Source organism: Polyergus mexicanus, unplaced genomic scaffold (genome assembly GCF_030449975.1).
Source record: "Polyergus mexicanus isolate NDT 795.1 unplaced genomic scaffold, iyPolMexi1.0 SCAF_7, whole genome shotgun sequence".
In the NCBI taxonomy this organism is placed as follows: Eukaryota; Metazoa; Arthropoda; class Insecta; order Hymenoptera; family Formicidae; genus Polyergus; species Polyergus mexicanus.
In genome coordinates this window covers 10,364,561-10,383,970 of record NW_027223327.1, presented here as the reverse complement: position 1 = coordinate 10,383,970, position 19,410 = coordinate 10,364,561, and the positions used below count along the sequence as shown (strand labels likewise).

At 34.3% G+C, this 19,410-nt stretch overlaps 1 long non-coding RNA gene across 2 annotated transcripts; it reads right to left on the bottom strand.

The window, feature by feature from the left end:
• Window positions 1-1,051: 1,051 nt before the first annotated feature.
• LOC138934789 (uncharacterized) lies at window positions 1,052-19,004 on the bottom strand. Of its 2 annotated transcripts, XR_011447182.1 has the most exons (4): window positions 18,910-19,004; window positions 18,745-18,829; window positions 5,165-5,329; window positions 1,052-1,416 (listed from the first exon to the last, which is right to left on the bottom strand). It is a non-coding gene; the product is annotated as an uncharacterized lncRNA (long non-coding RNA). The 2 variants fall into 2 exon arrangements; XR_011447183.1 differs by lacking the exon at window positions 5,165-5,329.
• Between the last annotated feature and the right edge of the window lie 406 nt (window positions 19,005-19,410).

Here is a 19,410-nt window from a genome sequence, read left to right as displayed (position 1 = left end):
TCGCAGTCGTGATAAAACCGTCGGTGATGGTACGCAAATTCACGCTTCAAGGAAATTGATCGTTACGGAGATAGCGTTCTCCCTCGCATAACAGCCTTTTAACGGTGTTACTATGAAATTTTGCTCTCTCTCATCCCGCGTAAAACATCCTATATATGTATAACATACACGAGGAGAAACATATTACATGAAAATTCTGGATAGAAAACATTACTGCAATTCGTTTAATTTATAGTACATCGCCAAAAAATTTTCCTAGCAAGCAAATGTCTCGGTTTTTCTCCAATATGGTTATTGAACGTCATCTCTCGTGATATTTCCGTTTCCAATAAATATTCCTTAGAAATGTATCGAAGACAATTATCGGATTTTTATCGTCCCATATATAAAATGTTTTGGAATTTTATATAAACCGCGTGTAATTGACAGCTATAATGCTAGAATGCAATTTTGATGAAAGAAAAGAACTTGTCGATAACTTTTATCAAAACGATGCAACGAAATTCAATAGATAGAAAAATAACGCGGAAAAATTAGAGTCTTACTACTCGAGAGGACCAATATTGTCATATCGATTTACTTACATTTACATTTATTTCAACATCGAAAAAAAGAAATACTTTAACCAGTTAGCATATCCATGACATTATTTCAACAAAATATCTATTTAATAAATGTCGCCATGGTATATATGGGTACGTGTAAAATCTACTATATCCCGGGTGATTAAATGAATTATAATTTTTGTATATACATATAATGTTTGAAAAATCTGCGAATGCTTGAAATTTATTTAATCGTTTATTTTTTAAAGAGAAATGTTTCATTATAATCATCATTAAAAATATTTTTATAATTAAATATATAATTTATTGTATTTGTCAATTATATTCGATTATTATTATTTTGCTCGCAAAGTACCCGAAATATATATATATATATATATATATATATATATATATATATATATATATATATATATATACTGTACATATACTCTATTAGAAAAATCTTTAAGAATATTCCGAGAGAATCTGTCGTAATTAAATATCTCTCATTGGATACCGCATAATATTGTATGATATAGTCGATAGAGAATCACGTCAATCGAAAACGAAGTAGGCAGTATTCTAACGTACTTGGAATAACAAATGCGAAAAACCGAAAGCGGTAGTATTGTTAGCTTTTGTCGAAGCAGTCGTTGAACCCACATTGAAATCCATTTTTCACAAGTAGCTCCCTATTCTTGCTTATCGCCGGTCGAGACCAGGCGGCATCATTGGAAAGCGCATGGAGTGCAGCAGTTCTATTCATCTTTCACTGCTCCCGGTGATTCTCTGCTCGACGGACTTGTTTCTCTTTGCTCCCCTTGCGCATCCTTCTCCTCCAACGAAACCAACGAGCGATGGTGAACCACTGTGAAGAGAGTCAAGGTATATGTACATAAGTCGTATCCAATCCTGAATATTCTGTTCTACACTCCTCTCTCTTTATATCCTCGAATCTTCAGTTTCTCACCATCTCGTGGTGTACATTTTATTATGTTGCATATTTTTCGCGAAGAACCAAGTTGACAAGGAGAATTTTCTCTCTCCTCGACTGCTTGTCGTTCTTCTTTCCGTCTCAAGTGAAGGCTCGGGATAATATTATTTTTTTGAAAATAAACATACGAATAAATGACAAGGGCATTCTTTGGACAATTGCATTCGCCACCGCTTATCTCTCTGATGATCTATTGTTTATTGCAAATATAAATAATGTATTTTGCGTACGTTATAATATTCATTACAGACAATCGGTACTCGAGCAATAAAATTACTGCCAATCAATATAAATATGGCTTTGATAAACATATAATATGAAAAGATCAAATAATAATTAAATATCATTAAATAATATAAAAATATTTAAAATATTTTTATTTGACAATAAAAAGACGGAAAATAAAAATAAATATTAATGTGTAAAAAAGCGATAAGACAATTTGGCAAAAATGATTGGATTTATTAATATGCAATTAATTTGCGAATAAAAATATCCGTCGAAATAATAATACGCGCCTCTCTACAAGTTCCTTATCGGCTTGCCGGTCTTCACGGAACTGCAGACGGCACTAATAATCGTCCCGATGGGACGATTCTACCCCGTTCGTTGTTATCACGCAACATTACCCCAAGATAAAGCGTTCGACGCAGCGATTGCAATGGCGCTGCTGCAAAATTGAGAGAAAAGATCGAAATAATAGAGTCTAAAGTCGTATAATAATATAATACAATTTTCATTGAATGTTAACCGTACTAGCCCTAATTTTTTTATACAATTTTTTTATTCATTGATAATTATATATTTACATTTAATTTATAGTTTATATCTCTTTAAAAACTTCCAATTCAAGTTTCTGATTGAGCGTGAAATTAATATTTTACGAAACGCGTATTATAATTGAAAAATAATCCGTGATACTTTCTACGACAGAGAAAAATATAAATTAAAATTATTAAATAATTATAGAGCTACTCGAACAATAGTTTACCTGCCAACTGTATCGATAATGCTTCTCTGGGGGCGATTCTGAATTTAGCTCTTAGTCAAGCCAGCTTTGCTCGTTATCACGCAACATTACTCCGAAATAAAGGACAACGCGCGCCAGGTAACCCTCGAAGTGGTGTAAGAGGTAAACGGGGGTACATTATCTAGAAGGCGTATGATCTCGCAACCCTTCGTGGATAAGAGATACATAGATAGGATGAACCCTTTCTTCCGCACGCCCTTCATGATACGAGGCAGCGATATATAACGCTACTGCACAAACAAGAGTCAATAGATAGTGCACCATACATGTCGCTATTGCGGGATTGAGCGCCTTGGACGACATAACGTTGCCCCAAAGCTGTATACGAGTCGATAAGACCTATTCATCGAGGAGGATCGAAACTCGCTCTATCCCTCTTACCGGAGGATCAAACGTGTGTTTACTCGCAAGCGTTAATACGCAACGAATACTGGTTTGTCCGCGAGCTCTGTTTTAATTTTTATATTGTAATAAAATAATTCGGTTTTGTCTATTATGAATTAAGGAGAAAATTGATAGGTGAGATGCGCCGCGTGTAAATGTAGCTGTGCGATGTTCGTTCTTTAATTCTCAAGTTGCAGCAAATATAATTATTTCAATAATTATTTTCGTCAGAAATATTGAGATCATAAAATATAAAATAAAAAGCTCGATATATAAATTATCCAGCGAAAAAAAGGATAGATCCAGGGCTAAAATCGACTTAACGAAGTTGGTTCTTTCGTTCGAATATCGAGCGATTATTCCATTTATTCACGTGTTTATATTTGTGGAAATTAATGCAACTTGTATGCGATTTTGATTGAACAGCGCGAGAGAAGTATCGAAACCTACGATTTCTAAAGAACAAAATAGTTATATATCTATAATTCTGTAAATTACATCTCTCGCAGCCAAAATATATTTCAACCACGATAACTTTTATACAGAACGCAATTCCTCGTACAACCAACGTACGATACGTCAAATTTAACAAATATCATTAAAAGTTGCAACGAGCACGTCGCTAAGAACTAAAACTTCCCGAAATTGTTTATAAACGCATTAAAAAAATACAGCTTTTAAAAATACGTTGCTTTTAGAAATATTGCAGTTACACAACAACTTCAGCGTCAACGTGACCCTTAATAAACGAATTGAGTGCGTGCTCCTCTCTTTATACACAAACTAATATTACGCGAATTTTTCTCCCAACATTTCGCACAAATTCGTTATTAAAAAAATATTCTGTTGTCACGGCAGATTTTAATGGTTGTATTAACGGCTCGAGCATGGAGAGAAAGAATATTTATCCTAACCTTTAGTGAATCCTCAGATTCTTAAGAACGAGAGATAAATTTATAATTTATGATAATAGAAACTCGGTTAATTGTTTATTTATTCAAGTTCAATATAAATTATAATAATATAAGATGATATACGATATAACGCGCGACAATCACAATTATAAACTTTACAATGTACCATATATTGTGGTTTGCGTGAACTAATTTTATGCGGAATATAATGAAGTGCCAACGAAGTAAAACCGGAACTCGACGAGTCTGTAATAACGAAGTCTGCGGGTCGTGGGACGAACGTACGGAAAATCGATCGCAGTCAGTCATAATAAAGATATTACCGAGGACATGTGCCGCCCGCTTAGATAGTCGGGGGTTCACAAAATTAATAACTCATAAATTTCTGAGAATATCGTCGGGAAAATTATCCCATATATTATCGCGTTGGCGAACTTGGCGTCTTTTATATCCCGAGACTCCTTATTGCTTCAAAAATGCGAGGACTATCATTTGCGCCACCGCAATCGTCGTCTTTTTCTTTTTTTTTCCATCTACCATGATGAGAGCGTTTCCTTGGCGTGCATAAGATGAAAAAGTTTATAGCAAGAACCGCATCGATATCAATCATCGAGCATTTATATTGTCTAATGTACGATTATCTTTTTCTCAAGATGCTGTTACCCTATTATGTAAAAATATAAATGAGAAAATGTATTTTATTTTGAAAAATAATTAATCTGTACTCTTTTAATCATTAATCTAAAATATATTTTTTCTCATATTTGAAGCAATCCGTAAGATCAGAATTTAAAACCGCATTTAAAACATATATGAAAAAACATAAAGATCAAAATTACGGATTAAAAAGATGGTATTTTTACATCATTACATACAAACTGGGGAAGAATAATTGCTTTCGGCCCTTCTCTGTCACCTATACGTGCAAATAGTAACGAAGGTAAACATCGGTAAACACATTATTCCGTTTGCCTGTCGGCCTTTGTTAACGCACGCACTACTTTGTGACGCGAGTAAACCTGACAGTTCTCCCAGGAATATATTCCGTTTCTACGACGAGATTCACAAGATTAGGCCGAGAGAAAAGGAAGGGGATCAATATTTATTCGACAAGCAGCGTGTCGCATACCACGCGTTTGATCCTTGGATCGGTTACCATCATATTGTTCTAAACAATCCTATCAAAGGTCTCACTACAACTCAATCAAACGTTGCACATACATTCGTAGAAGTTCTCTTCCCTTTTCTCCCCGCCTCATCGGCTCTCCTATCGCAATCTCCCTCCCTGTCTTACCTCAATGACGGAATCCGTAATAGAGATCTCCTCCGGCGTCATAATCATTCTCTCGGTAATTGCGATAGCGATGAGTTATTGTTACAAGAAATGTGAGGCGTGCAGATAAAACGGATCGATCCCCGTCGCGTCGCCTTTGGCGTATATTCGTGACCAAACGACCAACTATAACGAGAAAAAGATTGACGGAAACTTTGGCGAGTGTATTTTGCAAAATTAAAAATCAGTAAAATATTATTCGAGGAATTGTTTGAAACGCAATTTAAGAGAGAAACCGACCTAAAATGTGGGATATTAATTAAGAAATGTTTAAATTCTACATAGTGACAAACTGTGTTAATTCGGAAATACTATTTGGCTAATTATTATTAAGTAATACTCGATCCTATAACTTTGCCTAAGTAAAACGGGAGTATTTTACTTTTCGGTAATATATATAACGGATTAAACTTCCAATCGGCAACTGATATTACGTAAACACGCGCTTCAACTTGTGCATCATTGAAGCTCTTCGTTAAATTGACGCCAGAAGCACAATCACTTGGATCACCGCTTCAAATCCCGGTCACGAGCAGCTAAATCGTGAGATCGTAAGTTCGAAATGATAAAGTGCAGTTCTTCGTATTTTCCGATTTATATATATTTTCCGAGATACGTACATTTCCGGAAAAGAAAGAAAAGTTAGATGAAAGCGCAACAGCGAAAGAATCATCGCGCCATACTTGCTAATTACTGGCATTAAAGCTGAGATAATTAAGGCAACAAGATAATTATTCATAATGATTATTCATAAGATCATCAATTTTTAACAAAATCAGTATAATTTCTCTCTTTTATGAAATTATTATACATTTACCTCCAATTCCCTTTATGAAAGTGCATGGTTATTATTTTAAGATACAGGCTTTACTTTCAAAAGAGATTTACTCATTTAATAAAACTTATTGCTATGTGCGATTTTAATAAACTAACATCGTTACAAAGAAATTATAATAAGCCACCACTTGGTTTTTAGCAATTAGATCTATTCCTCGCATTCGAATGCATCAAATATCAGAGAATTATTTCCACAAGAAAAAATACACGGAGAAGATACGATCAATAGCAAGAGGATTTATTAAAACTAATTTTTTTTTTTTTCTTAAATTTATCTTATTTTCATGTGAAAAGAGAGCAACTCTTTATTTCTGGCAATAACGTTCTATGTTACACACACATCCATACATTCCCTTTACTAACTTAAGCGGATTATGTAGAAGATACATTTGGCGCTGAACATATTACGTCGTGAATAAAGCAAAACTTTATCTATATGAAGAAGCAAATGTTATTTTATTCGCAACACAAGGACTTTCGGCGATGAGGAGACAGTTTCCGTTGGACTGGACGAAGTATCCGCGACGGTTACTTTGTTCACGACTGCAAAATCTATTAGATGCTCGCGAGGGACTATCCTAGACAAGATACTCGACGAACTATCGGTTTCCTCCCTGTGATCGAGAAAGACTCCGCAACCGAGTTCAAAGATGCTGCGCTCAAGGCCGCTTAAACTTCACAAGCGAGATGTTCCTCATGTACGATATCGCGGTACGGGCTTTTCAAGAACCTTTTCCCCTCTCCTCTCCCCCTTTTTCCTTGACTACCCTACCTTCATACTTCCTTTACTCGAAAACTTTCACGACGCTTCTTGAGTAAAGCCGGGGCGAAAAGCAGACGCGATGAAATCGAGCCCGGTGAAAGCATCCCGTAAATTGGGTAAGATTCTGTTTACCTTTCCACAGCACGCGCAAAGACAATGATGATCAAAGCTGAAAGTCCATATAAGGTAGCTTCTGTCACATAACGCACATCCTTCTGTCACCCTCTTGACAATCAAATTTGACCTGCATTTTAACTGAATTAATTCGCAAACTATTTTATCGTTCTGGATACAATGTTTTAAATATATTATTAATTTGTAGACATTGTCAACCATTCTGTATAAATATTTTCTTTATTTATTTTTGTAAAAGAAGAAATAGCGAGGCGCAAGAGAAATACTATGTGAAAATAATTGTATATGAAAATAATTTATACAATTTTAATATAACTTTATCGTTAAGATTAATTTCAATAAAATTCACACAAATGTCAATTATGTCACATTCATATATACCAATAATAAATATATTAATATATGTATATATTATATCAAATATCGTGCGTACACCGAGATTGTAGATGAGAAAAAAAAAACCAATCGGAGATGAGATTGAAATTGATGAAGAGAATAGCGAATATGTAAGAGAGAGAGAGAGAGAGAGAGAGAGAATGGAAAATTTTTTTAAATCCCTAACGGGATTCTTGCATCCGTGCTCTCGCGTACGTTAATCAATGTAAAATGAAATAAATAAGATAAAAAAAAAGATACTTTTGCCGACTCTATGTGTTATCGAAGGATGGAAGAGGGGGGAGGGGGGGGGAGGGGACGATAAACTCGGTCGGCACGCTTTTCGCGTGAGTTTCATTGATTGCTTTTATCGGATACGCCTTCGAATTCCAGAAGTCGTTAATAAAACGCGATACGCGATTTTATTTTTATAACGTTTCTGCAATTCGAGAGACGCAGCTATATACATAACAAAAAAGTTTAGCGTCATTGTTTGCGTTGTTTCTACAAGCTTTTTCTCATAAACGGCATACACACACACACACACACACACACACACACACACACGCGCGCGTTCTCTTTGTAGTAAAATAAATTTTTTTTTGTAGTAAAAAAGAAATACCGATGTATCGTCTTATCGCGGGGATTCATTTATTTACGTATGCCAAAATTTTAATACCACTGTCGCAAAAGTTTAATAGCTACAAAACACATTGTCTCTATAAAATAAAATCAGATTACGATAATAAAATGTAATCATGTATCGTAAATAGAAAGGTATCTTGTATAAATTCGTTTAAAACCTGATCTCGTCTCTTTTATATTGTATTGAACATAAATAATAACAACTATTATATAGATGCAATAAATAATACTGGAGCAGCATACAATGCTCTTTCGGGTTTTTGCTAGGACACTCTCGTAAATTAGAACGCATTGCTTTCAGGACAGCAGATAGTGACAAGAGCAAAGCGTTCCCTCTGAACTCTGTTAAAAAATCAAATGCTCTGTGCACACCGGCTACGTGCGCCGCAAGTGCAATGACGTGAATGGTAGATGCAGCATATATATAGGTATATATTGTATATATATATATATATATATATATATATATATATATATATATATATATATATATAGACAACGATATCCTCGCTTGTGCACTTTATCAATCAATAGACAGATGCCAACTGCTACCCACGGCCGGCTACCTGTCGATAGTTTTACAACACGTTCCGTTCGTATAATGACATGTGACGAAACGCAGCAAGTGTGTCATAATTTTCTCACTCACGAAAATAGTAGTGGCTCACGATCTTAATTTCGTGATTTTGCAACTGAGAAACTTTATATAGCGGCACTAATTTTTTTGTAGCGGTAAATTTTTTATCTTCTTTCTTGTGTATCAATTTTCTATCTATTTAACGAATAATCTAAAGTTTAATAATTTAAGATATATGTTTATGTAATTTTAAGATACTATATCAATATATTTTTATATGAACAAAGATTATTATATTACGTGTTTTAAGACTATTTAAATGGCCGCTCTTTGCAATGAAAATATTTCGCGGGGGAATCTTTCTGTCAATAACATTTATATTCCCGTCACGGCAAGCGCATTTTATTCTCATCGTCTAATCTCGCGCGAGTAACACCCGCCAAAAAAAATAATACTACACGCGCGCGCGGGCGATTGTGTGCGAGCGAGCTGCAGGCTAAAATGTTCCATAAAGATGCAAATAGCCGAGTGGCGTCTCTGAAATGAGAAATATCGAGTATCGTTCACGGAAAAATGGGGAGAAGATCGGTAGTCGCGCAACCCGATTCAGCTTCCGCCTATGAAATCCTCCTCCCCTTTTGCCACGTATCGGGAAGTTTGCGCGAGATATTTCAAAATCCGTTCCAGGGATATAAGCGCAATCATTTCTTTTTACAACGCGACTCAGTACGCAGAGGAAAACTATTTTTGAGTTAATTTTAATTTTATCGATGATTCGAACGTCAAAATAGCAGGGGCGAATTTGTTTCCAATTATTTCCGTTGGATTATATATCCATTAATTAAATTCACTTGTGTTCAATTAATGCACTGTCGATTTTTCGACGCGATGCTTGTTAACGTTATAACACAAAGCTCTCGTTCCAATTAAATTATTTGTATTGACCTTTTGCTATTTTTGCAAATAACTTCGATATGCCGTTAATGTTTAACGCGGATAATATTGTTCTGATCGTAATATTAACAATTATCATTTTCGGAATATATAATATTAGATTATTATATTGTATTATAGTAAAGAAGTAGGAAAAGATAAAAATTTCAAATTAAAATAATAGATAATAAATATGTGTGTGTGTGTGTGTGTGCGTATGCCATTACATAACGTAATATTATGCACATTTTTACATGAAATTGTTAATTCAAATTATCTAAAATAACAATATATAAGTTTCTATTGTAAAAATAATCGAAGTTCAACTTCTCGCAAAAATCATGGCAGATAATAATGTTGCGAAACCAAACATTTAAAGCGAGTGATTGCTCTGTTACCGATTGTATGAGAAAAATCTCAATTATTATTTTCATACTCTCTTTACACTCAAAAACATTGTGTTGGTTTTAAAAGGCGCAGCAGCTAGATTACTGAGACTTTTTAATATAAATGATGCAATGTCCGTCATTTCAACGTGCAGGTATATTATTCCATCTTTAGAAGTAAAAAATATTTGTAGGACACATTCTCTTATTTTTGTTGCACTATTTAGTTAAATAAATTGAAGAAGAATATACATAATTGTTATCCAACGCACGTGCGAGACGAATATTTAAACGATATAATTAGCGCAAAAATTTGAGCCAACTCTAATTTGAATCTCTTTATTAAAAAAAAAAAAAAAAGATTAATTTAATTAATTTTATGTATTTTTTATGTGTTTATTTATTCTTTAATATTATTAGTAATATTATTAATATTAAGCATAATTGCTTATTGACATAGTTCAAATTGTTAAAAAAAAAAAAACTTTTGATTTGAAATTATTTGCACAACTGCAGAAACGTGTGCAAAAACTTATTTTAATAAAATAATTTTTGTTATTCTGTCTAATCTTCCTTTAAGCTTTCATATATAAATGGAAAATAACTCTTTGTTAAAAGTATTTTATATTATTAATACATTAATTAATTCATACGAAAATGCTCAGGAAAAAGCATTGCAATAATATTTTACCTTTTTGCATAAAATTATTCCAAAAAATGTGGATTAAGTATTATTTTTACTGTTTTACTATTTAATGATTTTGGAATATATTATGAAATCTCTGAGATTTTTAAGTTTATATTTATAAATTTAAATGTAACGTACTCTTTTACGTCAGTTTCTTAGCAACATTGTTATGTAAAAATTCTTTGTGCCCTTTCTACAATATAGCTTTACACGGAAATTACATAGCTTACATAGCTTTACAGATATGGCGAAAATACTTGTTTTCCACAATTCTTTCTGCTCAAAGAAACATGTTTCAAAACACTCGTACTTGGCGCAGATGTGAGAAAGAGAGTTAAAAGCTCGTACTACGCCCTTGTAGTCTTAAATATCCCCGACACTTTCATTTCCGAGTGTTTCCGCGCTCAGGAGGAGAAGTATCATCCTAGGAAATTATGGCCGCGATACGAAATATGTAAGAGACGGCGCGGCATGGCGCGGAAAGTCGCGGACGGTGATCCCTGTTGGAAACTTGGAAATTACCGGACGGTCTCCGGTGCAATTACACGCGCGAGTTAAATCATAATTAAGGCGAACACGGCGAACGAAAAGGGAGCAATTTGGTATAAATTCTTTCGAAAAATCGAGTAGTCGATTACAGAGCGTTCAATTAATCCGATGCAATTAATCGCCCGTGACGACCTAAGCAATTAACGTCGGTTGATTAACGAAATACGCAATATATTCGCGCAAAGTCAAGTTCATATTCACCGAAGATTGGATCAAGCTCGCGATTATTCGCGATGCAGCGAGGACACACCTAACACCTAACTTTACTGCCTTGCGAATTGTGCGATAATTACGTTCGATAGAGGGTGCGGTGTCCTGCTTTGCCGCTCCGAAGAAGCGGCCCTTCCCTCGGGGTGCGCGTTGGTTTGCCTCAATAAGGGAAACGCGCCTGGCGAGACGAAGATAATGCGAAGGCACGCATAAGAGCTTCAGCTCGCGAGTTCTGCTTCGAGGGGATGATAAGAGCCAGTTCGCAAATACCGGTTGACTTTGGAATAACTGGGTCTTAAGTGAAATATTTGAGAAGCATTCCGTATAATCCGCTTTTATAAAACAAATTAACACTATATGAATTAATACGATATGAAATTAAAACGAGAAATAATAATAAGTTAATTCGGAGTATTAATTTTCTGCACATCTATCGCACGATTTACTGAAGTTTTCTCAATTTAGAAATAAAATGGGCACTGATTCGATTGAGACAACTGTTTAATCTGGGCGAATGTATATCTCGCGGAAAGATTAAGGATAACTCGGCGCAAATTTCAAAAATACAGAGATTCAAGAACTTCCTGTCCCGGTCCCTGTTTATCGATGGTTCGAGAAGGAAGAACTGGAAATTAGTGAACTCAGAAGTACACACCCGCGAACGGAAAGCGGGGACGAAATTCGTTACGGTCTCTCTTCGCGGAGGCGGGTGTTATCTTCCTCCGAGAAGAAGACGAGAGAAACTGAGAAGGAGTGAATGTGAGAGAGAAAGAGAGAGAGAGAGAGAGAGGGAGAGAGATAAGGGAAATACTGGTTTGGCATCTACGCAATTTCCTTCATTAGCATCGAATTTCCGCAGGATATCCCCTCTTCCCACTCCACTCTGCCGCTCCATCAGCATGTTTCGCTCCCCTAGCGTTCTCGTTCTTCGTCCCCCTTTCTCAATCGCTATCTACAGCCTCGGTTTTCCCTCTCGGTTCGATCCCCCGACGAGCCCCCCCCCCCCCCCAGCATCGCACCGCTAGTATCCCCCAACCGTCTCTTTCTGTCTTCGTTCACGCGTTCCACCAAATCTCGGGGCTCGAGACTGAAATACACAGTATCCGCGTTGTCGCCGCCCACTGCAATTTAGTTAGTAAACTGAAGCCCGTTAAATATATGTATAATAAGAGATAGATAGAGAGAGAGAGAGAGAGAGAGAGAGAGAGAGGACGGATTCGACACGCCAATTTTCGATGATTAAAATTCTCGCGCGAAGCGTGAAAAAGCACGAAACACTCGTGAATTGTACAATGAAAAATGTTAACAAAATAAAAGCACGATTGCTATTCTATTGTAGTTCTAGTTTAAGTGCCTCTTAAATACTGTAGGGAGGGACGATCAAGTTACTTTATATTATATTTTACATTTTACATTCTGTGTAACAGATATTTGTATCCTTTATTACATTCCTCCTTTATTAAGTTTTCCTGAATTTATTTTTAATTGAAAAATCTAAAAAAGGATACAAATATCTACATCATTATAATATATAGAATATGTAAAATGTATAAAATAAAATATATATAGAATATACGATATAGATAATATAATTCCTCGAGAGTAATATACAAGATATACAAAGAGAATAAAAAAATCGAAGAATGTAAAATATAATATATTTTATATCTACGAGTTCTTTCTCGTTTTTTACTAATGTAAAATATTTTATTTTCCTCTCACATCTCAAACTTCTTATCCATATAGTTCGCATTTCTATTTTCTCTACAGCTGCTTTATTTATACGATACGTGAATCACGTCATCTCGATCGATTATGGGCAAGATGGAAACAGTACATTTATAAATTTAATATTTTTCAAGGATTTTTCAACGCCATTGTAATGAGTCGCCTCCGTGCGCGGTATCGGATAAATGAATTACTTATAGCCCACGACGTTTACGAGAGCGCGCAATTGGGTGTACGCATACGCACCGACGTATAACAATAGGATGTAAGTGGAATGATTCGATCATGCTTGATGAAACGTGTTTTGATTTCGCGTAAAAAAAATAATACGCGCCATCGCGAGGAATACTATCGCTACTGCCGCTATTTTTCTACAATCTCCAATACTATATTGAAGATACTGTAAAAACACAATTTTCTACCAAACAATCAAACGTACTGATTGTATATGAAAAATCAATACAGTTTATCCCTAAATATAGAGTATTTTTAAACATAAATTGTGATCTCCTAAAATACACACGCGGATTGACTCGCGGATTGAGTCGACGAGATTTTAATTTCACATTAAAACTATAGATTCTTTATTTCTATCCTAAGGAAAAATATTATTACTAATCGTAAGAAAAGAAATTAAAGGATTTGTTCTGTATAGCAATATATTTAGAACAAGGACAACTAATTGCAGACATGAAAGAATAAGTATTTTATATATTCGTATATTTCTCTTTATTTTCGATTCTATTAGTCAACATAAAATAGATATTGGCGTCGTAATTGCTCCGGAATATCGATACAGATATGACAAAATGCTACACGTAGAATCTTTGAAATAAATTTAAACGGACAAATGCATCTCTCATATAAAACCGTTTGCTAAATCACATTATATTTCGTGTGCAAAACGCAAAGTGCACACCGTCCGACACCGTGGTTCGCACCCCTTGTCGATGCCATCGATGCCGTCCGAGATCAAATATCGCTTGCCTTGATTCTCAACGACGAGCGAAACACAATTTTCGCACAAACTCGCACACGGATCTAAATTCCGTGCGAACGACAAGGCACCGATGTAAATTATGACTAACCAGCAGCCGAATTTGCGAGTAATCGAATTTCATGATGTCGCGTGACAGATTTGGAGAGAACGGGAGAAATTATCTTACAAATCAGAGATAAATGGAATCACCAATTGTCTTTCAGCTCTCTCTCTCTCTCTCTCTCTCTCTCTCTCTCTCTCTCTCGCTATCGAGTTATATGAAATTTTATAAGTTAAAATAATAATTTTTTTTTTTTTCATATGTCAAAATAATGCAATTTTATAATAAAAAATTTTTGTCGCGAGAATACACAATACGTGTTATACTTTCTCAGATATTTTTATTAGAAATGTAGAAAGTGTAAAAATATTACCTTTATATTTTGTGCGTAAACTGTACAATGTCAAAATTTCGAAATATCAAGAACACTTTTTAATATTATTTATATCCATTACACGAGCCTCTCAAACGCTAAGCGGATCAATCGCACTTTTTTTTCGTAAATTTTTCAGTTTAGATATTCAATTAATATAAGATTAATGTTTTGGTACTAAAATTAAAAAAATTCATAGAAAGCGGAGTTGATTAATTTAGCTCCTAGGAAGCTCATATATTAAAAAACAGAGATTAATTACTATTATATATAAAACCGTTTCATATAATATCCTATAAATCCACGAACTAAAGACACATTTATAAAATACGTAAGATGTCGCTTAAAAACCGAGGAAGCGAGGAAAAATGAAAAGACCACGGTGAGATATAAAGGGGGAGGCAGAGCGCGATATCGGATGTCGAATTGCCGCCGTCGAGCTGCGGAAAAAGGAGTTCCGAAAGGGGTATGGGGGTAAAATTGCGGAAGAATTGCGATGCACATACCTATAAAAGACGGCCTGTCAATAGCATGGACCGCTCCGTGCGCGATTTCAATCGGTATCTTGTCTCTCTTTCTCTCCCTTATCTCCTTCTCTCCCTCTACCGCAAAGCGATACGCGATGCATACAAGACGCCACGTATGCATTTCGCAGTATGTTGCACCTGCGCGAGCACAGGGACGTATCCGTTTGTAGGCTAACGAGATAAGCAAGCGAAAATTGAGACCCGCATAATTTCGTTGCGTTGAATTTCGCCGATACTATCGCGATACCCGAAGGAAAATTCTTTATGCCAATCTCTGCTCTTTTGTTGTAACAAATAAGTTTTTTTTTTTTTCTTACATATAGCCGTCGAAAACTAAATAAGACGAAGAAAAAGAAGAAACTTGAACAACTGTAAAAACTTTTTCTTACCCGCAAAAACTTTTTCCTTTTATCGATTGCAAGAAAATCCAACTCTCTGCTTTCAAAGAATGAGAATAATATAATTTTACTGAATTTGGATAGAAAAAGTTGAATTATAAAAAATACTAAAATAGTTATATAATTCGAATAATGACATAATATTATACTTTGGAAAAAAGATTAAATCTTTTTTAATTGCCCGCAATCAAGCTAATTTGTGGTTTTCTCTATAATAACAAATTTAATTATAAATATCAAACTTTGGGAAAACCGCCCCTGCTCAAGCACGCAAAATATAGCCTCCCTCTCTTTCCTCTCACCCATATAAAACTCATCCGAGAAATATTCCGCCGCGGCTCATTCCACCCACGTCTTATTTCGTGGTCGAAAGGATTTCGCGGGAATCGAAAACTTTATCCCGGCCAATGCAGTTGACAGATACAAAAGAGGAGAATTAAGACTTTGATATCACTCGTGCGAATCGCCGCATGACGCGACAAAAAGCACGAAAGGGATATAATTTAGAGAATTTACTTAAAAGAAATTCGCGTTAACGCTAATCTCGCAAATCGCTAGAGCAATTAAAAGGCATCTCACGAAATTAAAAATTCCTAATCTTCAAAATCAAGTATATTTTTGTAGCAAAAATATGTCATTATGTAAATAAGCATCAAAGTATACAAATTACAGATGCTATCACTGTATAATCCCTTGTAAAATATTTATTAAAATGACTAATATCTTTATTATATACACACATATTTTTAATTGTTATATTTATTTTCATACGTAACGTTGTTTTTATAATACAAATTTTCTTCGCTGAAAATCTTTACTTTCTTTTTTAAGAATAATATTCTATTTTAAGATCCTTATTTTTTTACAACTTCCTCTTTATCTGAAAAAAGATATATACAATTGGATATTCAAAGTAACTTCAAATAATTATATATAAAGATAGAGGGAGCGAAATCCAATCAAGAAACATTTATCACCAAATTTTAGAAAAAAACTTCTTATATATGCGAATAAATTCCTCGGCAATCCTTCAAAACGTACGGTAAGTTTGACCACCCTCGTATTTAAGTTTTTTAATTTGCTTTGCGGCTTCGTAGCGTTATTAAAATTTCCATTGAAATAAAGGTACGGTCGCGTCCTTAAAAGCGCGAGAGATTTGTTTTGCATCTTTCTTTGGAAAGTTTTTTGGGCTTTATATAAATACGTGATATGCGTAAAATAAAAGAACAAAATATGTTCCTTATATTATATATATTATATTTGTATTGAAAAATATGATTGTGTCTAATTCTTATTTACATACAGCTATTGCGTAGGGGTGGGTTTCGCATTTTCATACAGCAATAATAAACAAAATGTAAGTAAAATAAAAAGATTATATATAAAATTACAGCTTGAAGAATTTAGTGAATAGAGCATCTTGAATCAAAATCTTTTTCGTTTTATTATGTTATAATATCAACCGATAAAGAGAAATTTTATCGGAATAACTCTCTATATAGAGGCGAGCGTATTGTCCATGGAAGTAAATTTTCGTGTAGTTCAGAGAGAGAGTCCGCGAAATAATAGAGTCAGAATGAAATTACGAGCTAACCGGCCAGTCCCTCGGGGCGCCGAAATGATCAAAAAATGTGTGACGATCTTTTTATCATATTTTATTTATTATCCTATATAGGATCTCGAAAACTTATCGGATAATATCATATAATATTTTTATCGCGTCTTTATTCTCATCATAAAAATTATTTCTTATAATACACAACACACGTACTTTCCTTATATAAAATGTTTAAATAAACGTGCTTATAATCTTTTTATATATATAAATAATATATAATCTTGTAATATTTTATAAGAAAATGCAATAAATAATATTTTATAAAGGAGAGAGCGAAGTCTCTCTCTTGTTCTCCTTTTTTTTTCTGTGAAACATCCTATAAAATACGACGATATAAATTTTTATATATTATTAAGAGTTTTCTATTCCTATTTTATTTTTATAATAACTTTTAAAAATCATAACCCTTCCAGTCTTCTCTCTGCGTGTTTAATTTTTATTCGTAAAAATATGCTGAAAGAATTATTATCAATGTAAACTTACCGTTTATCGTGACGTGAAGAGAATCGCGCGGCGACGATGAGGATAAATAAGTATATACGCGGGATATAAAATCTGTATATGTATATATGTATTGATCAGAGTTGGGAACGTTACTCTATAAAAGTAACGTATTATCGTTATCGTTATTTTTTGTAAAAAGTAACTCGTTACCGTTACTCGTTACTAATTTTAAAAAGTAACGCGTTACCGTTACCGTTACTTGAAAAGTAACGACTCGTTACTTTTTCGTTATGTTTTTGTTTTTTTGTAATGCTAAAATAAGCTATTAGATTATACAATTATTTAACAATCAATATTAAATGTAATAATCTATGTTACAATTAAAAACTCTAAATTAGTCTCTATATAGCAAGCGTTCTTTTATATTAAACTTATTTAATGATTCTAATTTTTTATGTTAATATCTTTACTTTTCAATACGCGCTTATCTTTATAAGAATTTAAATTGTAATTTACAAATTTCAAATTTGTCGAAAATTTTTATGGAACATTGTTTTTAAATATTGATAAGAGAAATATTGATATTATTCAGAGTGTATTCCAATATTCACTATCAGTATTGTAAAATCTATAATTTACGTTACTATAGATTTTCAGTACTGGCAGTGACTATCGGAATGCAGCCGATGATAGAAGGCTACAAAATATTTTTCAAAAAATACATCTATCGAATAGATGTAAGATAATAAAGAACCAAAAAATTACGATAAAAGTAACGGCTAATCCGTTACCGTTACTGTAAAAATGTAACGACGTTACCGAAAAAAAGTAACTGTAACGGTAACGACGTTACAAGTAACGCGTTACTTCCCAACCCTGGCTATTGATGCCGGTAAATTGAATGGAAAGACGAGGTGAAGGCGCTATTATAATTTGACCGAGGATATGCGCGAACGACGCGCGCGTTATCGACGCGTTATCTCGCGGCCTACTTCGCGACGAGCTTTCAGACTCGTCCAGATAATGCATAAAAGCTTTCTCGCCGCACAAAAGGGGCCCTCCACCGCGTCTTTCCGCAATCGAGATAAAACGACGGCCGATAGACGCAAAGTCTTGTATCGAGCTTAACCCTTTGGAATTATAAAAAAGCGCGTCCACGGGAATACACAGGATACTTTCTATCGCGCAATAAAGTTTTGCGTATTTATATATTTCACGCATAAATTTTTAATTTGCGCTAATAACTCTCTTGGTTGTCAAACTAATTCGATAGGATTGCCGAAAGATAATTAACCGAAAGATCAATGGCACTCACCGACCTCGCTGTTGGAAAATAACGAAGTGTTATACGATTTCTGGATTACTACGTAACGGCCATCATGTCGTATAACCTTGACTCCCTATAAATACGAAATAAATGTTATTAATTCTCCAATGAATCGTATAACGTAACAATATATATTGTTTAATATCATCTTACTTAATTATGTATGAAGTGATACGTCTACCAGATTTCGTCGAAACATTGAAAGATTCAATTAAGTGCACTCGCGACTGGGACGTTGCCGTTACGTTGGAAAGCGACGCGGAAAGTGAAGTTAGTCGAGTTCGATTATGGCGGGAGAGAGACTCGTCGCGTAAACGCGATCGATCGGTATCACGTCGATATCAATTTTCAAGATGAAAACGGACGTATTTTTTCACAGGACGCATTATGTAACCAATTGAGGAATACTTTCCTTAATTTCTATCAATTATAAAAGCGTTAGAAATTTATTAATTAAATTATTTCCACAAGCGCGAATGATAATAACTGTTTATATTAACAACTGCCGATAATAACCGTTGCGATAAAACCGACACTCGATAAAGAAACATGTCGCTATATAATCAGTGTAATTTGAATATAATTATTAATTTTTAAATATATATTGACACTTGACACGCGCATAATAATAAGAACACACGTGTGTCATTATTT